We start from the raw sequence: 26737 nt of genomic DNA, 5'->3' as shown, positions 1-26737 counted from the left end.
AAAGTATCCTGCCTTCCCCTGCTTCCTTAACATAAAATCTTCACTGGAACAACAACAGTAAAATATGTTTACTTATAACAGGTATGAAAAAAAAACATAACAGACTCGGGGGGGGGGGGGCATTATTGCTACTGACAACTGCAAGTTGAGGTAATGCCTATATAAGTAGGAAAGGGAAAAAATAAATAAAAATAAGACATTAGAGAACAACAAAATGATAAGAGCAACACTGAATAAATAAATTAAGACAATATAAAACCAGAGATTTTAGGAGTCATCTAGAGAGACAATTACAGGAGCTGAAATGGTTTGAAAGGGGATGCTAAAAGACAGGCTTACTCACAAGCATGTTGTTGCTTGCCAAGCTGAGCTGCCTGGGGCGGGTCCTAATGTAAGCTATTTAAGCTCTTCCTGTGACAATTTTTGTCATGCTTGTGGTCAGCTCAGCTGAGCACCCTTTCTCCCCTCCCCTATAAAAGGGTTATGAATTTTGTAGGCAGCTGGATGGTCCTGTTGCAACCTCAGCCTCATTTTATCCCCCCTTTTGGTTCATTTCCCACTTCTTGAGCTGGCGTGTGGTAGACTTCCTCAGTGTGGGCTTTGGGTAGCAGCAGATGTTACAAGATCCTAGGCTGAATTGTTAAGATTAGTGATCTCAGTTAGTGGCTTGGTGTACACCACTCAGTTTTTTGGGAGGGCCGGCACAGATGAGGTTCCACCAACTGGCTCCATATGTAAAAGTATGGCATGATTTTGATGTCTCTCAAGGCTGAAATGTGACACAAAGTTATTATGTTATTCTAACTGCTGGTTATCTCAAAATGATAAACTGGTTGCAATGATTATAATGTGTGGTCAATAACTCAGAACGGGAGATAAAGTAAAATGCAAAACGGATCAGTTACAGATTAGAATATAGAAACAGAGAAGCAAAACATGACAAGGTAAAGTGAAAATTTAACATATATCACCTGTAGCAGAGGAAGGAAGAAGAAATAATAAAGAATCAATAATACAAGAGAAACAATAAGAACTACAATTGTGAGAGAGAAATAAACCAAGGAGAGGAGAATTATGTAGTGAAAACACAGTATGAAGAAAAAAGCGAATTAAATGTGTTGCATAAATAATTAAATGCATATAAAAATATAATGATTATCAAACTGTTATACTGTGTGCTATTAACAGGATGGGTAAATGTAATAATGGACATGTAGGTGGAATGCGTAAAACTGTACATAATGTAAACTGCAAATTATACATTATTTTGAAATCAGTAGAGAGGCGAGTAATAGAGCATTACTGCCAGACACCATTGTAATAAGTCTGCCTATATCTGATGTGCTGTTGCTTCTATATTATTCAGTATGCTTTGTTTCTTCTTCAGCTTTCCAGGTCAATTGTTATTAGTTTCTATGCACATTATAATTAAGTCCCTCTTTCACTGGAAAGAATGCATGTGTTAAAACAAGGCAAAGTATAACATTTTATTGCCTAAATTTGATATATTAATCTGAAAAGAATCAATAAAAACATTGTCCATCAAGTAAGCCAAACAGGACATAAAATATACGGAATGTGCAGATTTGCTTTATATGCAACGCTTGAAGGAGTTTTGCTTCAGTTATCGCCTGGTATGCAGTACTTTCAGCACAGTAGAAAGTATTTCATATTTAGGAACTGCTACAGATGTAAATGGAATAATAGAATATGAATCAGCAGCAAAGCAAATGGCCTTCATTTTTCCTAGTGCATACAAACCAATGCATATTGTGTTACTGCAGCTAGCTCAGTGCATCCTAACCAGTGCACATTGTGTTACTGCAGCTAGATCACTGCATACTAAGTAGTGCACACTCTGTTATAGTAGCTAGCTCAATGCATACTAACCACTGCGCATTGTGTTACTGCAGCTAGTTTAGTGCATACTAACCACTGCACATTGTGTTACTGTAGTAAAATCAGTGCACACTAACCAGTGCATATTGTGCTATTGTAGCTAGCTCAATGAATACTAACTAAAGCACACTGTGTTACTGTAGCAAGCTCAGTGCATACTAATCAGTTCATGTTTTATTACTGCACTTAGCGTAGTGCATACTACCCAGTGCACATTGTGTTACTGTAGCTATCTCACTGCATACTAACCAGTATACATTATGTTACTGTAGGTAGCTCACTGCATGCTAACCAGTGTACATTGTGTTATTGTAGCTAACTCACAACATCACAGAACAGTGTAAGAAACTTCTCTGTGTGGAAGATTTTCAGTCCATATATTTCTAGTTAATCACTGTATATTAATCAGATAGTAGTAGAAGTAGCGAACTTAAACTCGTCTTAAGTCAACACAAAACAAATCAAAACAGAATAGAAAATATATAATTGTACAGCATTTCTAAGTATTCGAAAGTAATCCAAGCAAGGGAGGCAGTCTGTTTCCAGTCGAAAATCCTTTATTAAGTACACAGACCTATGGATTTTTGACTGGAAACAGACTGTCTGCCTTGCTTGGATTACTTTCAAATACTTAGTAATGCTGTACAATTATATATTTTCTATTATTATTTTTTGTTTTGTTTTGACGCAAGACGAGTTTAAGTTCACAACGTCTACTAGTCTTGTCTGATCTGATTAATATACAGTGATTAACTAGCAATATATGGACTGAAAATCTTCCACACAGATAAGTTTCTTACACTGTTTTGTTTTTGGACCCACTACACTTTAGTGGGTTGTTTTGAGACTTCAGGGATACCACGGAGATTACTTGTTTTTTTAACTCACAACATTCTAACCAGCGCACACTGTGTTAGTGTAGCTAGCTCAGTGCATCCTAATCATTGCACATTTGTTACTGCAGCTAGCTCAGTGCATAATAACCAGTGCACATTGTGTTATTGTAGCTAGAATAGTGCATACAAACCAATGCACACTGTGTTACTGTACTTAAATCAGTGTATATTAACCAGTGCATGTTACGCTACTGTAGGTAGCTCACTGCATACTAACTAGTGCACACTATGTTACTGTAGTTAGCTCAGTGCATGCTAAACAATGCACATTGTGTTACTGTAGATAGCCCTGTGCATACAAATCAGTGCACATTGCGTTACTGTAGCTAGCTCAATGCATACTAACCAGTGGACACTTTGTTGTTACTGTAGTTAAATAAATACATACTGAGTAGTTCACATGACGTTACTGTAGTTAGTTCATTGCATACTAATCACTGCACATTGTTACTTTAGCTAGTTCAGTGCATACCAAGCACTGCACATTATGTTACTGTAGATAAATTAGCACACACTAACAAGTGTACACTGTGTAAGATTAGTTAGCTTAGTGCATACTACCCAGTGCATGTGGTGTTACTGTAGTTAAATCAATGCATACTAAACAATGGACACTGTGTTACTATAGCTAGCTCAGGGCATACTAAAGAGTGCACATTGTGTTATTGTAGCTAAATCAGAGACATACAAACCAGTACACATTGTGCTTCTGTAGTTAGTTCAATGCATACTAACCAGTGCACATCATATTACAGTAATTAGCTCATTGCATACTAACAAGTGCAGATTGTGTCACTGTAGTTAAATCAGTGCACATTGTGTTACTGTAAATAAATCAGTGCACACTAAGGAGTGCACATTGTGCTAATGTAGTTAGCTCAGTGCATGCTAACCGGCACATGATGCACTACTGTAGTTATCTCAGTGCATATTAAACAGTGCACATTGTGTTATGGAAGTTAACTCAGTGCATACAAACTAAGGCACACTGTTACTGTAGTTATCTCAGTGCAGAAAAATCAGTGCATCTTGTGTTACTGTAGCTAGCTCAGTGCATACGAACCAGTGCATGTTGTACTACTGTAATTAAATCAGTGCATAATAACCAGTGCACATCATGTTACTGTATTTAGCTCAGTACATACTAATCAATGCACACTGTGTTAATGTAGTTAGCACATAATAACCAGTGCACATTGTGACACTGTAGCTAACTCAGTGCATCCTAAGCAGGGCACATTGTGTTACTGTAGCTATGTCAGTGCATACTAACCACTGTACATTGTGTTACTGTAGCTAGCTCAGTGCATACTAACCATTGCACATTGTGTTTCTCAGTGCATACTAACCAGTGCACACTGTTACAGTAGCTAACTCAGTGCATAATAACCACTGCACATTGTGTTACTGTAGTTAGCTTAATGCATACTAACCAGTACACATTGTGTTACTGTAGCTACCCCAGTGCATACTAACCAGTGCACATTGTGTTACTGTAGCAAGCCCAGTGCATACTGACAAGTGCACTTTGTGTTACTGGAGTTAAATCAGTGCATACTAGCCAGTGCAAATTACCCTACTGGAGTTAAATCAGTGTGTACTAACCAGTTTATGTTGTGCTACTGTAGTTAGCTCATTGCATATTAACCAGAATACATTGTGATACTGAGTTAGCTCATTTAATACTAAACAGGCCACGCTGTGTTACTATAATTTAATCAGTGCATGTTGTATTGCTGTAGTTAACTCACTGCATACTAACCAGTACACATTGTGTTACTGCCCTTAGCTAAGTGCATACTAACCAGTGCACATTGTGTTACTGCCCTTAGCTAAATGCATCCTAACAGCTATATAGAGTAGTACAGGCAGCATAATGGTTCAATGGTAAAAATCTCTGCCTCTCAGTTCCAGTGTCTGGGGTGCTGATGTAATCTCTAGTCACAATATGATGTTTGCATGTTCTCTTTTATTGGATTGCGTATTCTTCCCTTTCTCCCAAAATCATGATGATTGACTGACTGCACACATGTAAGTAATGCAGACTCATACAGATTTTTTTTACATATACATACATATATATATATATATATATATATATATATATATATATATATATTTATATATATATACACATACATCTATAGCATATATATATATATATATATATATATATATATATCATACACACACACATACACACACACACACACATATATACATTTTATATATATATATATATATATATATATATATATATATATATATATACACATACATACGTGTGTATATATGGGTTCACTTCAGATGCTCGAAATACTGAAATCTCGAATTTCAGTATCTCGAGCCCAAGAAGCCGAATCCAGATAATAGCTAAAGTTTAGAAGTGCGAAATTCAAAACCTCGAATACCAGAGGTTTTGAATTTTGCGCTTCTAAAGTTCCACTATGGTCATGTATTCAGGTAAGTGTGTGTGTGTGTTAAGGGGTTTGGGTAGGGGCTGTACTGTTTGTCAATGTGTTTTGTTGCGGTGATGTGTGTGTACGAAGAGAAAGTAGCTTGTGTGGTGGTGTTTTGCGTGTGTTTGTATGTAGTGAAACCTTGAAGTGAGAATATTTAAGTAGGGGGGTGCCCCCACATGGGGGGGGTGCATGTAGTAGAGTGACTGTGTCTGTTTGTGTGGTGGATGGTGTGTGTGTGTGTGTGTGTGTGTGTGTGTGTGTGTGTGTGTGTGTGTGTATGTAGTAAAACCGCGGAATTCAAAACCTCCGGTATTCAAGGTTTTGAATTTCCCGGTTTTAAGTTTTCGTTGTTTTGTGGATTCAACTTCTTGGGCTCGAGATACTGAAATTTGAGATTTCAGTATTTCGAGCTTCTGAAGTGAATCTATATATATATATATATATATATATATATATATATATATATATTATACATATCCTTGACTTTCTCAACTGGGGTGTGGTTGCAAAGATTCCATATGCTTACCTGAGTAATAGATGATAAATAAATGTCCTATAAACACTGTTAACTGTTTCACTTTGAAACTAATCACTGGTTGCAGGAAACTTTTGCAGTCACCTTGTACAAGAGATCTGCTGTAATTCCAAATGTGCTAGGCAAGCAGATCTCACTGTACTATACTTTGAGACATCCAAGTCATGTTGTAATCCTTTTCAAAACTGTCTCTATACATGTTCTCTCCTTCAAAACTGGCAAAAAATAAAGACTGCATAAATGAGTCTGTAATGCTTTATTACAGCTGGCTATATTTCAGTCTTACTTTGTCAATAAAAGAAATCTTTGTAAATTTGCGTGTTTTAACATGATTATGTATTGATAATTTCTGAGCATCTTCATTGTGAACATTGTTGGGTAACTAGAATAGGTTGCTTTTGCAGAAATCAATTGTGTCCTTTCCCTGTGGTTTTTTGACTACCTGTAAATATACACAATTAACACTAATCATTAATAATAAAACAAACCTTGACCACTGCATCATATGGAAACTTACTGATTGTTACAATGAGAGCATTTCCTCTATTAATTATAATGCATGTCATTCCATTCTGCATGCCTTGTTTAAAAAAATGCTTGGTAGAATTTGCACCAAGAAAGTTTCATCACCACTCAGTGTTTGGAAGCAGCAGTAATGTCTTTATAGCACAAGTTTTGAAATACTGTTCTGATTATGTTTCTGTGTTTTCACCAAATATTACCAAACTGCCAAAGCCTCTTAGCAACATTATCTGTTGAGAAATAATTTCCTGTGATGTAGTCCAGATTCCACCCCATATTTTGAAATGAAGGGCACATTTTTCTGAATGCTCTAATCAAAATCAATAAGCTGTGTGTGTGTATAAAATAAGAATGCTGTTATTTCTTGCACTGAAACTAGCATTTGGTCTTTCAATCTTCTTAGGCTGAAACAGATAACAAGAGAAGGCATATTATATAGCAAAAGTTTCTCTATCAATAACTCTCCCTTGATATAAAATAGGAAGCTAGACAGTAACTTTAGTATCTGAGCCCTGTGATGATTACACAACCTGAATTCACATGGCCCTGTGAAAATTACAAACTTGTATTCCCATGGCTTATTGAATCTGAGTAGTCCCTCTCTACTCTCCTTTTTCATAACCAGTGAGGAATTTATTGCAAGAATATCTATCTGGTACATAATACATCTTCTGTTGTTTTCAACCTGAGGTGCTGTAAGTATAAGAAATAAAATTGCTGTTGCTGTAATGAAATAAACTTGTAGGCATGTTGATGGAGGGGAGCACTTATGGTAATGGGTCTAAAAGCTTGAAGGAATGCCTTGATAATGTTGGTAAGGAAACAGTGGCTTTAGCAGTTTACCAGTCCTTTCTAAGTTCTCTGAAATCACGTACTGTCATTTAGAGTGAAAAAGGCAGTTTTGGACATCTGCTTATTGAGATAGTATAATCATAGTGTGCACGTTTCTGACAAGATAGTGCACAAAGAATATATATAAACTAAGTTTGCTGTCTAACAAAATGTAATGGAATCTTGCATTCATACATTTGCAAACAGGAAACTTTGTTTTTTACCAAGGTAATATTTTGCCTTCTCATGTGGTTAAATATGCATTTGTGGCTATACTACTCTCTCAGATGAAGCTTACATATGTTAAAGCAGGAAAGTATCACATGCTTTAAAAACAGAAGAGAACTGCATTACAGAAAGTGGTTATGAATAGGTGTGTGTGTGTGTGTGTGTGTGTGTGTGTGTGTGTGTGTGTGTGTGTGTGTGTGTGTGTGTTTTTTCTAATTACTTATGAGAAAATTGATCCACTTTCACATTCCTGATTGCATGCTGACCTGTCATCACAAGACATAACATTATTCATTACTGCTTGCACTGGGACATAGTTGAAATGTCTATCCCAATCCTCATTTTACGAGGATAAGGAGTATCATTAATCCATTTTATTAAGCAGTCCAGCAGTCACCACTACTTCCTCAGCAATGACTTCATACATCATTTCTTTCTACTGTTGCAACACATCGACATTCTATTCAGTAGCTGTAGTCTGTCACACTGCAGTTTCACATGTCCTTATGAATACGGGCTACCTTTTTCACAGTTGTCTAGGCTGCTTTCTTGATTACATTGTTACTTAAGACTTTAGAAGAGGACGCTTAAAAAATGCTCTGTACCTGTTACTATGACTCACTGTAAAGTGAGCTGAGAGATCAAAAAATAAACCCTTTCATCTAGGTACAGATATATTTGTCTCTTTAAAGCCACGGTGGTGCAGCGGTAGCGTTGTTGCCTCACAGCAAGAGGTTCTCCCATTCGATTCTCGGCTAGAGGGCTTTCTGTGTGGAGTCTGCATGTCCTCCCCGCAGTCAAAAGACATGCATAGAATGGGCATGCCTTCGCTGAAGGTTGGGCGTCGAGCTGGCACCTCGGCATCCGTAAAAAATCTACTGCCAATTATTAGCGGACCAGAGTTCCGCTGTGGCGACCCCTAACTGGGAAAAGCCGAAAGAAGAACAAACAAACTTGGGAATGGACTGAAAAACAGAAAATCTAGAGCATTTTATATTACCAAATTATACACAAAGCTCATATTTTACATAGGTAAGATACAGTATGCTATTATATATGATAAGCTTAAGACAGTACATTAAACAACCAGACACAGAACCCTTGGTTAACTTCTGTTACAGCAAAATGACAAAATGTAGCAAGCCAAGAAAAGTTAACATTCTCTTTCTTGAGAATAAACAGTGCAGTTTAGGACTAAACCTCATCACACTTTATACACACAAATGAAAATAATTCTGGTAGATTTAATGACTCATCATTTGTTTTCTGAAAATGAACTGCTGCCCTGGATATAGGCTTCCAGCATTTACTAGATAGATCAGAACTATACAATGACCACTTAGAGAGCTGAATCTCTGGACTAGCACTGCAGGCCAATGACTTTAAAGAATAGAAGGCTACTCATGTGATGGACCAAGCTAACACATGAGATGGTTTGAATTCCACTACTGTAAAAATTAATCAATAGGATATTGTACCAAACTCAGAACCTGCAGGAGAGCCCCTGTCATTAGTATCTGACAGCTTGTCTGGCAATGATGGGGCTTGAATCCCACCACCGCAACCCCTTGAACTACCCTGGTGTGTGAGGAATAATGGCTATAGTCCTAGGATCCACTGCACTTTCCCCAACAGATCTGATGGTTACCAAATCATTAGTGTTTCCACTCACACCACTGGTAACAAACAGAGTACTTAAGTAGATTTACATGCATCTTTCTTTACTTTTATCAGTTCACCAAATGCAATCTGGTTCCAAAGCATACTGGGATGAGGCTTCCAACATCTACTAGATAAACCACAACTATACAATGACCACTTACACAGCTGAATCTCTGGGCTAACACCCAATTCCTCTTTCTCACAACTATCTGCCTTAACAGCTGTGTCTTCCAGTGCCCCTTGCCCACAATAACTGTCTTTCAAACAACTGTGCTGGCCACCACCACCACATATAATGTAACATCCTGACCTCATGTACAAAATGGGAAAAAGGGAGCTGATACCAGTGCTTACATGTACATACATACACACACACATGAATACACAAACTAGCAACATTCTTTAATTCCCCACAGCTTTCATCCTGGCAAGGTATTATTGGTATTACTCTACAATTATTGAGCTAGAGACCAATGAGGTACTGTATAATTCTTAAACAACCAAGAAAAATTAGAACAAACTGATAAAAAACACAATAACAGTCCAAAGAGACTCTGACCTGTACCAAAATAGAAAACCACACACATTTTTGATGTATGTTTTTGAAGAAGTTCTATATAATTAAAACAAAAGCATTAAATCTTCATACTACTTGTGTGTGGTTTTCTGAGTAGGATATTTTGGTACAAGTCGGAGTCCCTGCAGACTGGCGTTCTGGTTTTTAACTGTATAATTCTTGATTAATAGTCAGATATCCATTTTAAACACAATAAACACAAACTAGTAATGGACTAAATGATCTGGTCTTGGAGACAGGTGCTATAGCTTGGCCATCAACACTGTTAATTGTCATTGTTCCCCTCTACTCATCACTCATTAGACCCATTATAGAGTATAACGCTCCTTTTGGTATATACCTCACAAGACATCTACAACTGGAAAGGCCACAGAAAAACCTCACTAAGAAGATTACCGGCCTCAAACAGATGCCCTATGCAGATCGTCTCAAAAAACTCCAGCTTTGCTCTGTCGCATATTGCCTACTCAGAGGTAATCTCTGAATAACATACAAAGCTATGTCAAACCCAGAGCTGTTGGACATGCTCCACTTAAAGAAGTCTCAATCCCTCTGAGCTACACACTCTAGGGACCTAAACCTTGTCATCACAATAAACAGAACATGCCGGAGGGAAAGATTCCTGTCCCAGAAACTTCCCATACTCTGGAATAAACTACCTATCTATATCAAACAAAGCTCCTCATTAGCACTCTTCAAGAAAACTCTTTATGATTGGATGGGAAATAGGAAATTTACCTTGGGGATCACTTTGGTGGCTCTGCTCGACAGTGGCACAGGAAAATAATTTTCTTAGGTGGCAAAAGCCAGGGTGCCTTTTTGGCTGAGCTTGTATAGGCCCTAGGGCTGATAGCCTAGTACCTACCTATGAACCTATAAATAATATCCTCTCCTCAGATAATAAATAAAACAACAATAAACAACTGCCTGCAATGAAATCTTTTAAATGACTAGATAAACTCTTGGCTTTTAACATAGAGCTATTACGAATGCAGACTAAACATGCAGAGGTAAAAGATATACAAAAAATAGCCATGAGTTTTGCAAGATGGTATACATAAAAAAAGCATTGTCTAGATAAATACCCTAGCTATCTAACAGGATTATGATCCCTTACTGTCTTAAGTTCCAAAAATAGTCAACAAGGCAGAATTGCCAAAAGGAAAGGTATGCCAGTGTGGAAATATCTCACCAGACAGACAGACTGACTTTACAGTAGTTTAAATTCCAGATATGAGTAAAACTGAAGACAGGAATACAAACAATGCCAAAGAAACTCAGAAGGCTGCAAGAACATCCAAAAATAAACTGCCATTTATCTTAGTATGACTTGTTAAAATCTACTTTAAAAGTACCACAAAATCCACTTAAACGTTGCACAAGTCCTTTTGTCTTCCACAAGATACAAATACTTTATCAAACACAACATTGGAACTTATGAGCCAGTTTAAAAAGTGAATGAACAAGTCACATGTTCACCTTTGTTTCTATTTCTTAAAAGAGAATTATTTTGTAACTCAATAAGCTTAAAAAGGACAGCCTATTCATTAAATAAAACAAATATATTACTAAGGTGCAATAAAACATAATATAAAGGACTAACATCATATAATAGTTAGATGTTAAGTGTGCTAAAATCAGAGCTTATTTTATCTTCTAAAAACTTTAAGCTTAAGTACACAACTAACAGATGTAACATCCTTAAAGCAAAACTCCACCTTCTCCTACAGTGTAACTCAACTCTTAGAGTGTTTTTCTCCCTACAATTTGATTCCAGAACTGTGTGAGTACCTGAAACTTGCTTGTATTTCATAAAACTTTCATTTCTTCACTTTGGTATCAAAAGAAGGGAAAGACCACCCACTTTTTTTAAGCTTAACTTCTCACATTAGTTGCAGAGGAATTTGTCTACACCTGCATGACATAAAACAGAAAGATAAATTTGTAGTCAGGATCTCAGGCTGCTGTGAACAAGACAGAGAGGTATGAAACTGTTTGCCATTGTCTTTATTCCAGAGAGGAGATAGAAAAAAACTGACCAGGCTAGGAAGGACTACTGGTTAGCTAAAAAAGAAGCTAAGAAAGAAGTTGCAATAGCAAAGAATAGGACATCAGAGGCACTCTACCCAACTTCTGGAAAGTGACTCAGTAAGTGGCACAAAGAAGTATATCAGGTTGCAAGGTAAAGGCAGAAAGATAAAGAAGATATTCAGACACCCTTCATAATGGATGCCAACAACAACCTGCTTACCAGTCCAGAGGACATCAAAGGCAGATGGAAGGAGTATTTCCAGCAGCTTCTGAATGAAGAAACCCCCACAGAAGCTGTACTACCCCAGAAACAACCCATGATGAGAGAAGAGGAGGAGCCCACCCTAGAAGAAGTAAGAACAGCACTAAGGAAGATGAAGTCAGGGAAAGCAGCAGGCTCAGATGAGGTCACAGCAGATATGATAAAGATGCTGGGTAAGATAGGTGAGATAGGGGAGAAATGGCTCCTGACGGAACTCATAGCAGTGTGGAGAGAAAGGTGTATCCCAGATGACTGGATAATAAGCATACATGCCAGTGTACAAGAACAAAGGGGACATCCACAACTGTGAGCAGCACAGAGGCATCAAACTCCTACCACATTGCATGAAAGTTCTGGAGAGGGTGATTGATAAATGGACATGCAGAGTAGTAGAATGTAAGATGGGAGATGAGCAGCTTGGATTCAGATCAGGATGCAGTACAACTGACCCGATGTTTGCAGTGAGACAAATACTTGAGATGAAGCTAGAGATGAGGAGAGAGTCCAACTGGGCATTCCTGGACTTGGAGAAAGCATATGACAAGGTCCCAAGAAAGCTGATCTGGGCAGTACTGCAGTGGTTTGAAGTCCCAGAAACATTAGTAGAATTAGTACAGGCTATGTACAAGGACCCAATGACTCAAGTACTAACAATGTTCAGCCTCACAGAGGGGTTCCCAGTGGGAGTGGGTGTACACCAGGGATCAGCTCTGAGCCCACTGCTGTTCATATGGTGAAGGACTACATTAGCAAACAGGTCGGAGGGGGCAGATCAACAAAGCTGCTGTATGTAGATGATGTGGCAGTACAGGCAGACTCTGAGCTAGAACTTCAGAAAAGGATAGGAGAATGGAATGCAAAACTGAAGGCACATGGAATGAAACTAAGTACAGATAAGACAGCAGTAATGGCAGCAAACTGGGGAAATCAGAAAAAGATGAGAATAGAGATAGAAGAGAAGTCTGAATGAATAGGTCAAAGCTAGAATCAGAGGGGCTGCAGCCAACTGGCATAGAGTGTCTTACATAAGCAGCATCACAGTACTGAAATGTTAAGCTTTAAACTTTAAATGTTTGTTTATGCTACTCACATTTTAAGATGACTTGAATATAGCATCAAAGATGCATTTACAGAAAAGTCAGAAAATAGTTTTTCTTGTAATTTTTTTCTTGACAAGAATGCCAAAGAAGCTGAAAAGTCAGGTGTACGAGACAGTGGTGAGACCAGTACTACTGTGTGATATAGAAACCTGGGCAGTAAAGGCAGAACAGTTAAAGAAGCTAGAGGTGATGGAAATGAAGTGCCTGAGAAGGATGGTAGGATGCACACTGTGGGACAGATGAAGAAATGAGGACATAGGAGCAGAACCCATGGTAGCTTCAACTGCAGAAAAGATCAAAGAGAACAGATTACGGTGGATTAGATACATGTGCAGAAAAGCAGAACACAATCCAGTAAGAGGAAGCGAGGTCATCCAGCAAAGAGGTGGATGGATTGTGTGAAAGAAGATCTGTGACAGTCAGGCCTGAGTGTTGAAGGTGGCAGGAGTGTGGCATAAATTGACAGAGTTAGCGACAGTTAACATGATACCCCAATCCCATGTAGAGAAAATGGGGGCTGATGTTGATGATGATTTATTGCAGAGAGGAAAAGAACTTAAACTAATTCACAGCTGCTTCCAATGTAACCATGTCTTTCATAGCAAAACAGAGCAACTAGATCAGTCAATGGTTCAAAAGCAGTTGTCACCTCTTTTGACAAATTTACATAAGCAGCATCACAGTACTGAAATGTTAAGCTTTAAACTTTAAATGTTTGTTTATGCTACTCACATTTTAAGATGACTTGAATATAGTATCAAAGATGTCTGTTTCATTTACAGAAAAGTCAGAAAATAGTTTTTCTTGTAATTTTTGTAAAGTATCAGCACAGTTACCAAAATGTAGGGGGAGGGGCTGTCAATTCATCTTGGACAACAAAAACATACATTAAACAAAGGCCTGCAATTTAGCAACTGTTTTGGTTGCAGCTGTATAATTCCTTACAATACTGTAAAACAAGCCCTGAGACACACACACAAATGAGGGCCATTCAAGAAATAAAAGAAGCAGTCCTGTTACTGACAGTATATAAGATGACAGTGACTGACGCTAATCCCATTATATGTCAATGGAATGGGAATACACCACTACTTCCTTATGTCTACCATGATTCATATAAAGTAGACTTGAAATGGATTATGGGAAAGAGAGGCTTGAAGAAAAATGAGATCACATTGATTTGTCAAGCCCCATTGACATACATTTTGCAGAAAACATTACAATTCTATAAGAAGCAGTCAGAGTGATTTTGTGATGTTAAAATAACTCCGAAAACAGAGAGTGAAAAAATTGTTTTTTTTTAGTTGTAAGGCAGAGTTTTCCTTCAAGTCCTGATGTATGCGCTGCGTTAAGTCGCAGCTGCCAGTGAAGTTCTTTCTATTCTAAAACCAGTTCCTATGGCCACCCCTAGGATTTATTGGTAGTTGTTGAAGCACTACAAATTTAAATGCATGCCCGGGGAAATTAGCGACTTGTTTGGCTAGTACATTACCATTAGGTTTTCTATGAATCTCATATAAATGGTCCTGCATTTGTTCCCTGAACATCCACTCCCTTTTACCACATAGAAACGAGGGCATTCTTGGCAAAAAGCCAAGTATACCCCCCCCCCCCGCTAGAACAACTGTATCTCCCTTTTACAGCAAATCTCTCTTTCTTCACATGAAAATTGTCATTTACGAATTTATACTTGCAAAAATTACACACATCACATCTGCTTATACAAGGTGTTTTGTTCTGCCCTATATCATGTTTCGTAGTTTCAAAACACTATCACTCCTCTTCTATACATGATGGTAGGTGTCTCTCCCAGCTTTTCACTCTATTCTGGGTTGTCATTTTTAATGGTGCAAGTCTTACATAGAATACTTTTAACATTTGCCAAATCAAGTGAGTAAGTGGTAATGAAATAACACTTGAAATTGTCTGCCTGATTTTTCCTATGGTCAGTGAGGGGTGAAAAATCCAGGGTAGCTTTTTGTCCCAACAATATGGTAACAAAGTAGTTATTTGCACTCTTTTGAACCACCTCCACCAAAATAGGGCCAATAAACACTCCAGGATACCCACTCCTTAGAAACTTGTTCTTTAGGTTCTTACTTTCATCTAGGAAATCGCCATAAATGCTGACCATTCTTGCTGCTCTTACTAGTTGCCCTTTAACCACAGCTTTTTTCTGGGCAGTAGGGTGAGAACTTACATAATGTAAAAAGGAGTTGGAGTAGGTTGGCTTCCTGTGGATTTTAGAAGTCAGTCTACAATTATTGTAGTCTTTCAAAAGCAAGACATCCAGTAAGAAACTCTGTCATGACCTACTTCATATGTAAATTTAAAAAATATAGTTGTATCATTAACATATTCCAAGACAGCTGGTAATTTTCCCCCTCATCCTTCCATACAACAAATATAGCATCCAGGTACCTCTTGTAGAGGTACCAGGAATGGGGAAGTTCACTATTAAAAATAAATTTCTCTTTCCATTCAATCAAGACTATATTAGTATAAAAGAACCACAGGGTGAACCCATGCCTACCCCCCCCTTTATTTTTTTTTGCAAAAAGTACCGTTTTTTTTTTTTTTTTAATATATAGTTATTGGACAGGACCAACCTTAAGAATTCAGTAAACATTTCAATTCTTTCCTGGGGGAAGTCAGTGTGTGTGCCTAGGAATTCAGTAAACCACTGCACACCTACATCATGTGAGATTGTTGTGTACAAGTCCTTGGCTTCTATGGTCATAACAATATATAATTCGTCAAAGACTAACTCATTACATTTCTTTAAGTAATCCAATGAGTCCTTGCATATATGTGGGAGCTTTTGTACCAGTCCTTTTAGGAGGTGCTCTAAGAATTTCATTAATGGAGAAGTAATACAATTCCTTGCATCCAGTATTGGGTGCACTGATGGATTGTTACTATTTTTTGTGAATCTTTGGCACCACAAAAATGGTGGGTACCACAGAATTTTTCAAGCTCAAATATTTATATTTATCCTGGCTAATTCACCCCTTTGTGACCATATCATAAAGTGCTGGTGTAATTTTCTTATCTGTCATATGTATCTCATTTTTTCAGACCAGACTATAGGTCTCATCAAATAGGATGTTATACATACGATATGTGTAGTCCACCTTATTCATGATCACAACCCCTCCCCCTTTATCTGGCTTCAGTATTCTTATGTCCGAAGCCCTTCATTTATTTGTTTCAAGTTCCTGCTTATTCAAGTTAGAATCCAACTTACCTCTATTCGCCTGTGGGCCTATTGTGGATCTTAGATCTGATTCACAAATACTTTCAAGGGCTTGCAGCATGGGGTGGAGGGGTGGGTTACAAGTACTAGGTAGTCTTAAGTCATTAAAAATAGGGTAAGTTTGTTAAAACATTAATTTAAAATTAAGTTTAGGAGTGAATAGGGTTGGGAGGGTAGCCTAATGGCTAAGGTGTTTGCCTTACAAACACAAGGTGCAGGGTTTGACTCTCACAAGGGATAATTGACTAGGCTTAAAATGGCTCACAAGGGCAGTTAGCCTAGTACTAATCTATGAACCTATGAACCTATAATACATTTACAATACTAGTCCCCTGACTCATAACAAAAGAAAAGCCTGTAGGCAAAAGCTCAGTTTAAGACTGATCGATATCCATGGAGACTGTGTTCTCCTAACAGACTTATTAAAACAAAAACAGATAGAAAAGAGCCAGACAGGAATACAAATGCATTTTTCAATAAGTGCCATGCAGCAAAGTGTTTGCTGAAAGCTACTTCAGTCATAGTAGTATTTACACTTTTCACCATTGGGGTTTAATTTCTCCAAGTGTTTTGGGTTTCCACTACCATGACAGGAATGAAACCCATTCCTAAGTCAAGGTGCAATTAGGGTTCATGAAATTAGTATTGTTTCAGTCTTTGATGTTAGCTAATAACGCTCTTCTTGGCACAAAAATGTCACCAGAATTGGCTCCTTCTGTAATTCGTATAGGGTTACACGTATTAGTTGCATGCATTCCCCACTGTTATGAGACCGAGGGGATGATGCACACATTTGGTGGTGTAGGGGACCACTACACATGAAGGTTGTAGAGGGCTATGGCCCAAACAAAAGAATACACAATTGTAGTTAATTGAAATTTACTCTCAGTAATTTAATTTTATGGTATTGCCGCTGATTGAAATTTTATTCACTCAGTCAGTATTCAACCCTGATTGAACAGTTTACTGGTTGCACATATTCATTTGATCTGTAATTAACATTTATATTTTCATTAACCACATATCTTTTAAAAAGAAAGCTAACACAAACACTATTCTGTATTATGACTTTCAATATCATCTGAATTTCCTTTTAGTTAACTGAACACTAAGCCTTGTACTGAGGTACCGCAGAGCTTTCTGTAGAGCTAGTTGAATGTACATAACACATCTTCTTTCTTTCCTACTGACCTTGTAATTTGATAATCTTTCAAAATGTTCCCTCACCCAAACTTTAACAATATTTTAGATACTTCAAAGTTACTTCTTCTGTATAATTTTTGATTTCTTTCAAGTGTCACATACGCCAAACGTTTTTATATCAATTGCATTCTTAAAACATGCTTATAATCAGAGTAGTAAGAACAAAATAACTTCTATCCATAGTAACAAAATCCCAGAAACAAACCCACATGGTAGAACCAGAATATCAACAAGCTTTATAATAAAAGGAAAATAATTTTGACCAAAAGTGAGAAGAGTAATTGCCAAAATGTTAGAGCTGTTGTCACTGAAATAAACAAACTCAGGTGCTTAATAAAATCCACCAAAGTCAAGACTGACATTAAAGTAACTACCCAAGCCAAAGAAAATGACAATGCATTTTTTAGTTATGTTCATGATCTCAAAATAACACTGCATAAATGAACTGAGTGGCTGTGAACGATATTGCATACACTGGGGCTGAAGATACAGCGAACCTAGTAGTCAATAAAGCTAGTTCTCACTTTAGCCCCCCCCCCCACACACACACACACACACACACACACACACAAACATATAACCCTTACAGAGATACCTAAAACTGGCTTGCTTCCACCTCTCAAACAAGATCAAGTCTTAAAAAGTATAGCAAAAGTTAAAAACACTAAATGAATGGGTACTGACAATATCCCTGGATGTATATTAAATATCAAGAAGCACAACTTAGTCACATCCTTAACAACACTGTTCTGTCCCAGCCTCCATACAGATTTTGTACTAAGCACATGGAAACAGATACAGTCATTCCTCTGCATAAGGGAGGACCTTCTATAGACCCAGATATATACAAGCCTCATATATCAATCAGGAAAGAGGGAACCTCCAAACATTGCACCCGTCTCAGTTTGGAATTGTCAAGGGCAGGTCATGCTTATTCAAAGAGGTGGACAAGTCACCAAAACAATGGATGAAGGTAAACTGGTACACACCACATACCTTGGCCTGGCCAAAACTTTTGACAAAATCCCCACTTAAGCATAGACAGAAAAACTAAATAAACTAGGGCTAAACCCCTATGTCACCCAGTGGTTTTTCAACTGGGTCACAATAGGATGTAGGAAATCAAAATAAGGAAAGTTACCTCCACAAAGAGACTAGCCACCAGAGCAGTCCCGTGGGATTCACAGCTGGGACCCCTCCTGTTTGTCATCTACTTTTCTGAAGTAAAAGTCAATACCAAAGGACTCTAAGTTTGCACATAACAGCAAGCCATGAGCAGTCACTGAATCCCCAAATGACTTAGCCATCCTGCAGAAAACTTTGTCCTAAATAAATAACTGGTGACAAAATCATGGACTGAAACTAAATGCCAAAAAATGCATTATTGTATCCTTTAAGAAGTTATCTATCCCAGGGAGCTAGCACATTATCAACACATCCCTAAGAGTTGACCCAGTTGTTTGGGATTTGGAGACTATTGTGGACAGTGACCTAATTTTTAACCACAATGTCTATTGTTGTATGAAAGTCTTTGTGTCTAGATCTAGGGATATCATTATCCCACTTTACTCAGGCTTCATTAGGCCAGTCATTGATTATAATGCCTCCCCTTTGGCATGTATCTGTCCAGACAGTTGAAACAAATGAAACTCCCACAGAGATAACTTTCTAAAAGCATAGAAGGCCTAAATAATATGTCCTACATGGACCAAAACAAATCCCTGTCACTATACTCACTATTCTATAGACTGCCAAGAAGTCCTGTGCCTGGCATACAAAGTATCCTCCGACCCATTACTGACAGACTTACTGCACATCAGCAAGTCAAATGGCATCAGATATTCATGGCCCAGGAAACTAAATCTGCACTGAAACATTAAAGGAATATTTTAGTGGGGCAGGTTGTGACAAACCGAAATGCCAGCCCAGCTATCTGGAATTTTGTAAATAATTATATGTCACTTGAAAATGTTAATATTATTTATATAGAAATGTGACAAAAGGAAATATTACCAGCCCAGCTATCTGGAATTTTGTAAATAATAATATGTCATTTGTGAATATTGATATGATTCATATGCTTGTCTTACAAATGTAAGAGAACCATATGTTATGTACTAAGCTTCAAGAATGTAACCACAGTGTACCCTACTGGGAAAGAACAGAAGTGGATGTAAGCTATATGCCTGGGCAAATGTATGTTTTAATGGTAGAAGCTAGAACATACAGAGTTAACTTACAAAACTTTAAGAAAAAAAGTTGAAATTAAGTGCTTTATGATGTGCTATAAAATGTTAGTTTCAGTACAGCAAGCAGACAATGTCTAGAGCTAGAGGTTTTCCTATTGTCTTGAAACAGAAATAATTACTGGGTTTCAAATGTAAAGTGTTTTTAATGCACTGTTACTTCTTAGCAGCTGCACATCTGAGAGATAAGTATTTCTGACACAGAAATGTTGGATTCTGTTTGACTGGGAACTGAAGGCAGTTGATAAAGAGTGATGTCATTTAGCTGACCCAGCAGTAATGTTTTGATATTAATTTGGGAACTCTCTCAGAGACTGTGCATTTTGCATTTGTCTTTGGACCTGGAAACATCCTCTCATCAGCACTTGCCTTGCTAATAGTAAGTAACTAGGGTACAGTGATTACGCTTAGATATAGATAGGAATATAGTAAAGATTAGTATAGATGTTTTCTGTATTTATTTGAGACTGTCCGGCAATGTTCATTTAAAATATTTCCTGTGATTCTGAACTCTGTAGTCACTGTGTGGAGTTATTGAGTATTGTCTTGTTATTTTATTATTTATTTTTAAATATATTTAAACCTTTTAATTATGGCTGGTTTGTTTAGAGATATTTTAGCTGTTAGAGTACTTGCATATGTATTTGATGACACTGTATATGCCACACCAATAGCCTTGCAAGTCTTGGTCACACTTACAATTTGGATAATAGTAACATTACACAGTAAGATTGGGCACTCTTTGCTAAGGGCCTTAAAAGTAGTTGATAAGAGCTGGCTGGTGGCAGTGATAACTACCTTATAGTCTGGGCAGAAGCGAGCATAGCTAGTAAACTTGTGCCAGCCTTTCCCAGGTGTGGGTGCGTGTTTGTATATCAATCATATCTCCAAGTGTGTGTGTGTGTGTGTGTGTGTGTGTGTGTGTGTGTGTGTGTGTGTGTGTGTGTGTGTGTGTGTGTGTGTGTGTGTCAGCTACTTGGGCAAGGACACAAAGCACTGGTTGGATAGAGAGGGTGCTGGAGGTCTTAGTTTGGCAACTTGGCTGAGATCCTATCCATAGCTGTGCCAGTGGGAAGTCTTATTAAGGATCTGGAGAAAGAAGGAGAAACCAGCCCCAGATTGACTGTGATCTCTGTGTGCTCCTAAGGGAAATTGTACTTTACTGTGTGTGTACTTGTCATCCTCCCAATGTGGATGGCCCTCACTGGTGCTAGTGGTGAGGATTGTGGCTCCTTGATTACTGGGCCAGTGCAGGGGTGTCGCATATTAATTGTTTGGCAGTGGTGGGATAGCCACATCACATATTAATTGGCGTGTAGTGGCGTGGACATTGAATTCCTGTAGGCTGTGTACAGTGGTCACTGAAGGTGTTTGTACTCTCAATCAGCTAAGCAGTGAACATTCAGAGTTCATATCACAATTGTTTTATTTTTTTGTTAGCTTAGTCAGTCAGGGAGAGCAAGCAAGCATGTCAGCAGAGGAGCATGGCAAGCTGACAAGGAGCAAGTTGGCTGAGATGTGCCAGGCTAAAGGACTGGTGCATCCCAACCTGACTAAAGCAAACATGATTGGAGCATTAGTCAGAGCTGCATCACAGGATAACAACCAAGAGGACAATCAGACTGGCCATGGAGATGTACAACTCTCAGAAAATGGACAGCTCAACCTTTCCACAGAGGACTCAAAAATCCATGTGGAATTAAAGAGACTTGAGTTAGAGGTCAAGCATTTGGAAATAGAGGCAACAGAGAGACTGAGGAAAATGAGAAACTGCGATGTCAGCAATCTGTAGATAATGACAGGCAGAGGCAATATGTAAAGGAGATGCTGACTCTTTACCAGGGTAATGGAGGTAATGGAGAAGGGAGTAACTGAACCCCAGAAGCAATAAAGGTCAGTAAATTTCTTCTCAATTTATAGAGAAGGATAATTTTGATAGCTTCATTCATATGTTTGAGAGGGTATGTAAACAGTATAATGTTAACCAAGGGCTCTGGGTATGGTTCCTGATCCCCTTAATCCATGATAAAGCTGTAACTGTTCTTTCCAAACTGTCTGATACTGATTGTTTAAATTATAATGTTGTAAAGAACTGTTTGCTAGAATTGTTTAAGTTAAGGCCTGAAGCTTACAGGAAAAAGATTGTGAGCATAGACACAAGGCAGATAAAAGTGTGTGGGAATATGTTGCTGAACTAAGCACTTATTTTCATAGGTGGGTGAGTGGATGTCAGGTCACCACATTTGAAGAGCTAGCAGACATTTTGGTTAGGCCCTTAGCACTTTGCCTGAGGACATGAAAATCTGGTTAGCTGATAGACAAAGCACTACTGTAGATGAGTTGTGGAACAAGGGAAACCTACACCTAGCAAGCAGGTCATCACTGCACAGGAAAGGGATACCAAGAGCTGCTCATGGGTCTAAGAGAACCCATGGTGGGCAGCTTAGACTACCCCAACAGAGTCTGCCAGTAGCAGGGGAAGCCACTAGTCCAGGTACATGCCCAGGACCTAGGGTTAAATGTTTTAAATGCAACCAGTGGGACCATGTAGCATATAGATGCCCACTGAGGCAAGGTGGGGAACAAAGGTTGGGAGAGCCAGTAAGTGGGTATGACAAAATGCCAAGAGTAGGTTGTCTTGAGACAACAAGGGTACCAAACTACCATAACAGGTTAAATCCTGTCTTTGTGAATGGGAAAGAGGCCATGGCTAAGAGAGAAACAGCCTCTGACCTAACCATTGTGAAGCCTGAAATGGTTACAGAAGAGCACTACTTGCTTGTGCAGTCTACTGTAGTCAGCAGGTTAGGAGGGACCCCATTCCAAATGCCTTTGACTAGGGTTCACCTTGACTGAGAAGGTGGAAAAGGAAGTCAGCAATTAGGTGTGTTTGATGATATTACTGGGGATGTCCTGATAGGGAATAATTTTGATAACGCAGTGCTGTGTGTTCATGCAGTTACATGCAGTCCAGCTTGGAGACAAGCATGTGGGTCTGGTAGCCTGAGGGAGACCCAGACAGACCACACACTTGCAGCCAGGACTAATGAGGAGGTTATTTCAGTGAGGGAGCTACCCTGTAGTAGTCAGACTGAAGGTGATCTACAGCTGCTTGTGGGTACTGATGTTCACTTGGACAGAGTGAGTGCAAGGGCAGAGGTGAGTAGTAGTACCCAGGCTGACAGTGAGGCACCATTGTCAGAAAATATCACACTTCCTGTGGAAGGGGAGCTGGGAAGGATTACAAGGAGAGAGTTGAGACAGGCTCAGCTCTCAGCCCCTACATTACAAGGCCTAAGGGAGGCAGCTAGTGAGGCACCTGATTCTCAAGGGAAGGGGGAATCTGTATACTGGGACAAAGGGTTACTGTATAGAGAGTGGATCCCTAAGGGAGAGCTAGAGGGTGAGATAATACAGCAGTTGGTAGTGCCCATCTGGCATTTCTAGCCATAGCCCACAATATTTCTTTTGCAGGTCATATAGGCATAAAATGTACAAAGAGATGTATTATGCAAAACTTTTATTGGCCTGGGATTTCCAGAGATGTAACAGCGTACTGCAGGAGCTGTGAGCAGTGCCAAAAGGTAGGATAAGGCAGGAGACAAGGTGAAAGCTCCTTTGATGTCTTTGCCTGTGATTGAGCAGCCATTTCAGATGGTAGCTATGGATACTGTGGGGCCTCTGAGTACCCAAAGTACCACATGGAAAAAAAGTATATCCTACTGGTAGCAGATTATGCTACCAGATATCCTGAGGCAGTGGCTCTGTCCTCCATTGAGGGAGAAAAGGTGGCAAATTCTTTGTTAGGCATTTTCAGCAGGGTAGGTTTCTGAAAAGAAATACTGAATGACAGAGTTGCCAATTTCATGTCGGGCCTGCTGGCTTGTCTGTGGAAGTACTGTGGGGTGAAGCATCTAAAGATCACCCCCTACCATCACCAGACCAATGGTCTTGTTGAGAGGTTAAATGCTATACTCAGGTCCATGCTATGGGCATTTGCAGACCAGTTTAAGTGGGACTGGGACAAATATTTGCCCCATCCATTTTTTTCCTTACAGAGAGGTGCCCCATGAATCCACAAGTTTTTCACCCTTTAAGTTATATGGGCATAGGGTGACGGGACCTCTAGATTTGATTCGAAATGAGTGGGAGGGTGAGTGTGAATCCCACAAGGAGTCTGTTGTGGCATATGTCCTAAACATCAGGACAAGGCTACAAGGCTCAGGGAACTCATGGGCTTGGCCCAGGAGAACCTGGCAGAAGCCCAACAGCAGAAAAATGTCTGGTATGACAGGAATGCTCAAGCTAGAGTATGCTGTAGGGCAGCAGGAAATGGTTCTCATTCCTGTCAGACACAACAAGCTTCAAGCAGGTTGGGAGGGACCCTACAAGGTGGTGAGGAAGGTCAGTGATGTTAACTACATGGTAGAACTGCTAGGCAGGAGGCAGGGGCACAAACTGTACCATGCTAACATGATGAAACCTTGCTATACCACATAACACAAGCACTCAGGTCACTCCACAGCAAGTACAAGTATGACTCAGTCATTGTCCATGCCGGTGTGAACGACCTGAGACGTACCTCCCTGGACTACATGAAAAGAGACAGAGGAGCTCTCAGATTATGTAGCCCAGGCCGGTATGACACTGACCCTGAGCAGTATCCTACCCTCACCAAGAATGATGCCACAATACAGAGACAAAATGATCAGCTTTAATAATTGGCTTAATTACTGGTGTCATTCTAAGGGGATCCAATGTCTGTCTGCCTGGGATGACATGCTTGACAAGCCACGCTGCTTCGCAAGGGACGGCTTTCACCTGTCACCCCTGGGCTTCTGGATATTGGCAAAGGCTCTTGCCACCCCCATAGTGCCTTTTTTAGGCAAGGCTCAAATGATAAACCTACCGCCCTAGAAAACAAAAATGGAGAAAACTAAGGGTAATACTGCTCAATGCCAGAAGTCTAAACCTCAAGATGCACTCAAGCCCTCCTCAGTATGGAGAACATCGATGTCTGTGCTGTGACTGAAACCTGGTTCAAGGCTCCTGAGAGCACCCCAGCACTATCAGGTTATACCTCATATCATGCGTTCTGGCCCCAAAATCCGGACGAACCACAAAGGAGGGGAGTATCCATATTCATAAAGGATACCCACACCTCCAGGTTAGTGGCAACGCACGAAGCATCGGAGACCATCCAGGTGCAATTAACCATGGGTAAAACTGCCCTACAGTTTGTAACATGCTACAGACCACCTTCTCAAACTCAGGAAACCCACACAGCCTTCCTGAAGACACTGGAGAGTATGAATGTCTCTCCAAACACCATCATATTGGGTGACTTCAACTACCCAAACATAGACTGGGAACATTACTGAAGCCCCAACACCCTAGCCCAAAGGTTCCTTGAGTTCATAAACTCAAATGCTATGGAACAACTAGTCACCATTCCCACAAGAGGAGAAAATATACTAGACCTGATCATCACAAACATGGGGACAAAATGCTCCACACGGAAGTATATCCCTCATTGGTGAGATCAGACCATAAATTAATCTCACTGGAGATCCACATCCGCCCCACCCCAGCAAAAAGACCACAGTGAAGAACTTCTCAAAAGCAAACTTCACACTTGTTAAGACTGGAGTGGTATCCTTCAAGGCCCCGAGCCAGTGGAAACCACAGCCCACGCTGCTGAAACCCTTACAAATGCCTTCTACGAGCACCTCCAGGAATGTATGGATCAAGCAATCCCTAATAAAATCAAGACCCTCTCCACCAAAGGCAGGCCCGGTCTGGTGGACTCCAGCCATAAACAAACTCTACAACAAGAGGAGAAAGCTACTACATGACAGAGCAAAATCCTAAAAGGGAAGGCATCTCTGATCAATACTAGCAAAAACTACGATCACTCATAAAATCATCCAAGGCCAACTTTGAGAGAAAATCGCTAATGACACAAAAGACAATCATAAAGCCTTCTTTAGTTATGTTAGAAACCTGGGTGGAAACTCCCAGATATGCTCAGAATTAGTCCAAAATGATAAAAAAATCACTGAACCCACAGACATTGCCAACATACTGGCAGACAGGTTCAGTGCAAATTTCTCCCTCCTCCCCAAAGGAGAAATATCTATCCCACCAGAGTCTAGCCTCCCAAACATCTCAGATGCCCAGGTGAGAGCTGCTCTCTCTAAAGCAAAAAACACAGCATCAATGGGACTGGACGGTGTCCCTGGCTGTGTGCTACATGAACTCAATGAGGAACTAAACCCACACATAAGGCTGCTGTTTAATCTTAGCCTTACTACAGGATACATACCCAAAGAATGGCGTACGGCAACTGTGGTCCCACTCCACAAAGGTGGTGCTTCTACGGACCCTGGAAATTACCACCCCATAAGCTTGACGAGCCTTGTCTGCAAAGCTATGGAGAGGATCATAATGGAACTCATAAATAAAGACATTGGGGACCTACAGACACTGGATCCTACCCAATTTGGCTTTGCCAAGGGCAGATCCTGCCTCTTGAACTTGGTCGACTTTTTCGAAACAGTCACTAAGGCCATTGATGAGGGTAAGGCAGTTCACACAGCCTACCTTGACCTAGCAAAAGCGTTCGACACAATACCCCACTCTGGCATCATAGAAAAGCTCACCAGCTTAGATGTAAACCCATATGTCACAAGATGGGTTGCAAACTGGCTCAAGAGTTGCTGGTGCCATGTCAGACTCTAAGCTGGTCACGAGCGGTGTCCCACAGGGCTCAGTCCTGGGCCCCCTCTTGTTCTGCATTTATTTTTCTGAAGTGCAGGCAAACATAGGGGGATTGTGGCTGACAAAATTTGCAGATGACTGCAAACAGGGCACCATAATTGACACTCCATCAGACAGACATCCTCCAGAAAGGTCTCATAGAAATGGATAACTGGTGCCAGAGCCATGGCCTTAAGCTAAATGCCAAAAAATGTATAGTCATACCCTTTGGGAAAAACAAGGTAACCCCTAATTACCACATAGGTGG

The sequence above is a fragment of the Protopterus annectens genome, chromosome 2.part0, assembly GCF_019279795.1.
Source record: "Protopterus annectens isolate FY-2018-M chromosome 2.part0, PAN1.0, whole genome shotgun sequence".
NCBI lineage: Eukaryota > Metazoa > Chordata > Ceratodontiformes > Protopteridae > Protopterus > Protopterus annectens.
The sequence above is the reverse complement of the archived record's forward strand: the minus strand, read 5'-3'. Positions refer to the sequence as shown.